Source organism: Octodon degus, unplaced genomic scaffold, assembly GCF_000260255.1.
Source record: "Octodon degus isolate 3935 unplaced genomic scaffold, OctDeg1.0 scaffold00015, whole genome shotgun sequence".
Taxonomy (NCBI): Eukaryota; Metazoa; Chordata; class Mammalia; order Rodentia; family Octodontidae; genus Octodon; species Octodon degus.
Window position 1 is genome coordinate 18,110,727 of NW_004524591.1, and position 4,887 is coordinate 18,115,613.

The 4,887-nt window shown below is 41.7% G+C and overlaps 1 pseudogene; it reads right to left on the reverse strand.

The window, feature by feature from the left end:
* Positions 1-1,091: 1,091 nt before the first annotated feature.
* Positions 1,092-1,206, reverse strand: LOC111815379 (annotated as a pseudogene).
* Positions 1,207-4,887: the final 3,681 nt, after the last annotated feature.

Sequence of the window (4,887 nt, forward strand, 5' to 3'; positions counted from 1 at the left end):
AGGTGCACTTCCAGTGCAACACAAAACTGTGTCTACAGAGACATCTACAGCTTAAATTGGGCCAGTCAGATTGTTTTTTGATTAGATAAAACGAGTTGTGAAGGGTTTTTTTTGTTTTTTGTTTTTTTTTTTTTTTCATTTTGCTTTTTTCCTCCCTCCCCAAGCATTTTTCTCCAACACTTGTCAAATGTTGGCTCCATCTGTGGCCAGGTTCTCAGCCCAGAGTTGAGATTGCTCCTGAGCTGCTTGCCATAACCATGTAGACAGCTTGTATTCTCCACTGACTGTGGCTGTGGGACAAGGGGGCAGAGTTTAACTTTTTGGTTAGGCACAGGTTACTACAGTGCTAAGTACTACAAATTTAGGATTTGATAAGCATGTGGTAAAGTTGAAAGGGAAAAACTGGACTGGGTCTTGAAAGGTAAAAAACATGCAGTGAGTCATTCAGTAATGTGGCCTCAGGGCCTCTCTGCTTCTGATCGTGTCCTCTGGGGCCTAAAGCTCAGGACATTGTCCCTCTGGGCAGTAGCTGGTGAAGGATACAAGGGCAAAGATTGGCACAACAAAAGCTAGTTTTTTTTCCCCTTTTCATTATGTAGAATAAAGTGCCACATTTTTCATTTGGTAATTGTATTGTGGCCTCAGACTTCTAGTATTTGCGTCTAATGAATGATTATGGTCTCCTTATTAAAAAGATTGAGTTTCCTGAATTTGCAGTTACATTATTGTGTAAAAGAGCTACTTCAAAATGTGGTTACAAAAGAAACTCATGGAAAGGTGACTTTGTGTTCTCATGGATTTGTGCTCCGCTGCTTATGTCATGGATTGGTATGGTGACTCCAGTTCTGTGACATATCTTGGGCTCTATGCCAATTAAAATGTTCATAGTCCTGCCTATTGTCCTTCTCTAAGGATCCACTGCTGCTGGACAGCCATTCCGTGACTTTCACAGTCACCTGACAAAGACCTGCCACCTCTTGCTTGCTAGAAGTCCTGCAAAAAGTGTTCTTTCCTTTGTTTTGCTGTGTGGGCTTGGGATGGGATGTTTGTTGGTTCAGTTGTGCTTGTTCACCAATTTGTATATTATTTGTAGTCCTTTACTACTATAAATAGTAAATATAGTTTGGTGTTTTGAAAATAAATAAATAGCAATAATCACACCTCGGATAAACCTCATTGGCTATGATACTGCCACTGTGCAAAGCTGAAAATAAATAAATAAATAAAATAAAGTAAAATAAAGTAGCAGGATCAGAGGGCCAAAGACTTAGCTCAGTGGTGCAGTGCCTGCTTGGTAAGTGTGAAATCCTGAGTTTAATTCCCAGTACCCAAATCAATCAATCAAAATAAAATAAAATAATGAGATCAGAGTATATAAAGTTATCGTGCATGTGTTTTTACATTTGACTATTATCAATGTCTTTACATAACTCCTTTTATAAATAAAATGAATGCCTAAATACTATCTCTCTTAATAAGAATTAAAATATAAAAATGGCTTTTGTATGACCAGTATATTAATACAAATGTCTGTCATTTGTATAAGTACACTAAAAGTCTTGCTTTTACTAAGTAATGTAGCATTGCTGGAGTTGATTAGTAAATTTTATTAGCTTATTAGCTCATTTTCAGTAAATGCATGTACATTTCTTAAGGCCTCTAGTATAAATGCAATACACTGATATAAGTATTCCTGTTAATTAAATTTATTAGACAATGGTTTTCCTCATTAAATCTAATGGAATAAGTTTTTTTTTTTTTTGTTCCTCGAATGCCTTCAGGGCACTTTTGGCCAGCGGGAGAGTTGTGAGGTTCGAACTCCAGCAACCTGAGGCTGACAGCTTTGTGGAAGCAGCCACTTAAAGGACTGAGCTAGGGCCAGGCCCCCTTCCTCATTAAATCTAAAGAGAACCAAAATACTCTACTGGAATGAGACTGAGATTTGCCTCTCCTCCTAAAAAAAAAAAAGTTTAAAAAAACAACATGCCACGAGAATCTATAAATTAATTCTCTACAACCAGGAAATGCCAAAAAATAAGTACATTTCACAGAATGCAGTCATTAGGGTCTGAGAGCTGAATTCTTGCCTGCTTAGAAATGAGGCACAAAGAACGCAAGTTTCTTTGACTACCCACATTCACACTCTGCAAGGGCTGGTTTTAGAATGCTTACTGAGGTTTAAACACTTCATTGTCACATGAACACTTAGAAAGTCGCTTAATTCTTCTAAATTTGTTTCCTCACCTGGGAAAAGAGAATGTTAAAAGATTAAATCAAAGTTGATTTACCAAGGGCCAAGTTGGTTAGGACATAAAGTCCTATGAATTCTCTGCAGCAGGATTGTACTTCAGTGTTCTCAAGAATCCAGCCGGTGTCTCTCTCTCCTCTCTCCCCGTTTCCTTGACTCTCCTCCCCTCTCCTCTCTTCTCTTTCCCCTTTCCCATACCTTCCCTTCTCTTTCTCTCTCTCTCATGCTCCCTTTCTGTTCCTCGGTCTATTTGTCTACCCAGGTACCCTTCAATTTCTTGAACACAAGAGATTGTGTTGGGAGTGGCAAAGCTGGAGATCAATCAGGCATGCTGGGCTAAGGCAAGGACAGCTCAAGAACACAGAGAGCCTGAGGTGAGCCAGGCAAACAAATGGTTAGACAGGCCCTTTCTCCCATTAGGAGAGGGGTTTCACATGTTATCAACCTCTTGCTGATTGTATAAATAAACTTCACTGTTATGGTTTGTGTCTAGTTGTCCCCTCAAAGCCTCATATAAGTTAGGGAGCAGATGCAGCTGGAGGAGCAGTGAGTGGCTTGAGGGGCAGGGCCAGAGGACCAGGGCAGGGCTGGAGGGGTGGGGCCAGAGAGGCAAGAACCCTTAAACTGGCTAGCCTGTGCTTGCTTGCTTGCTTGCTTGCTTTTTAAATCCTGCTTCAGGTTTATTTGTAAAAAGAGCACAAGAGGACACCAGCCCCCCACAGATGGCACCCCAGGGGTCATACCAGTCCTTCTGCTTTTCCATCAGCAGATAAGAGGCTTTTACTGTGGAGCCTTCAGGAGGCCTTGGCTGGAGCAGAAGCTGGAGCCTGGGCCTTGGCTGGAGCCTGGGCCTTTGTCCTGCAAGGCCTGCGACCCTTGGCAAAGTGAGCATGGATATGCTTCCCAAGCTTGGGGTGGGCAATATAGGCAAGTCAAGTGAGCTTGTGGTTTACTCCCTTTGGAATGATCTTAGGCTTGACCTCCATGGGCTTGATGAGGGCCTTGATAGCCTCAGCAATGTGCACTCATGGCCTTGGCATTGTTTGCTTGCATCTTCTTGAAGCTCTTCTTATTGTGCTTCTTAGAAAAACACATGTTCCTAAGGAACTTGGGATCTACCCCTTTCAGACATTTGTATTTTTATGACCGAGGCTTCTTGATGCCATTTCTGTACAATTTTTGGGACTGGTTGTGCATGGTGTGGTTCTTGGACTTGGCCATAACTGCACCCCGTAAGTTGCGGATGGCATCAGATGCGCAGCTTTTCTAGCCTGTGCTTTCTGAGAGGTATGGAGCAGATCATCCTGGACACAGCAGTGCACCAGCCTCTACTCCAATGTCTTGAAACCTCCAGTAACTGTGAGCTTAATAAACCTTTCCTTCTCTAAGCTTGAGTGTTGGGTATTTGTCTCAGAAATGAGAGAAGATTAAATAATACATTTACTTTAGCTCCTTTTTGTCTATCAGGAGAGAGAGAGATCCACTTGACTTCAGCTTTCTGCATTCTGTCCCTTGTCTTCATTTCTCCATCCTCTCCACCCCCTCCAATCCCTGGGAATTTCAAGAGCTGTGCTGCAACACATAGCAGGATTGGACCGAATGCCAAATGTATGTGTGGTAGCCAAAGAACAGAGATTGATGTAACCTTTCAATATTTGGCCTGGAAACTGCTTAACAATTGAATGTGAAGCAACAGATCTTTCACTGTCATCATGAAAAGTCAAGTTCCGTATTCTAGACAATTTTGGGTGAATGACGATAATTCTGAGAACGAATGATGATTCTGAGAGTGACGGGGCATGGTCCCAAAGTGGCCAGCATCACCCTTACCCTGTAAGAGTTTTAGAAACAAAGTTCAACAGCCCCATTTCAGAAATTCTGATTAAGTCACTGGTTTTGTTTTTTTGTTGTTTTTGTGTGTGCATGGGTTGGTCTATTTGTGCGTTTGCAGTGCTTGGATCAAGCACTTGAACTATACAAAGTTTCAAGATGCCCTAACTATCATAGTAGTTTCTAAACCAGATTACTCTTGATATTAAACACTGTATTAATTTCAGTAAGACTGGGAGGAAATCTGCAGTACAGTATGACTTAACCATGTCAAATAGCTCTATATTCACAGACAGAAAGGTTCTTAAATTATGCTGTCCGTTGCTTCAGCTCTCTCCTCATTACTCAAGGTTAGGGAAGTAAACCATGCCAAATCTTTTTCCAAAACACTTTTACTTGACCATAATCTTCTCTCATTATATAAATAAAAGCACAATATGCATGAGAAAAATAGAATCCTTTTTAAAAAAACATTTAAAATCATCTTTATCTCTTCCCCACCACCACCACCACCACAATAAGCAACAAGCAAAACAGACTTTTGGCCCCTACAACCTGGTCTTTGAACATCACCGAGTTCTATACATGACATTTTTTACTCATTCAACAAAAGATCAAAAAGGCCAGCAGATCAAAAGGGCCAGCCAAATAGCTCAGCAGATTAAAGGACCTGCAAGCAGGCGCAGGGGCTGGGAGTTCATCCCTGGGGCCTGCTGCCTGGATCTGGCCCCACCCCCGCCCCCAGGACATGTTGAGACAGCAATTGAGACTGGGCATGCCTGTAATCCCAGCTCTTGGGAGGCTGTAAA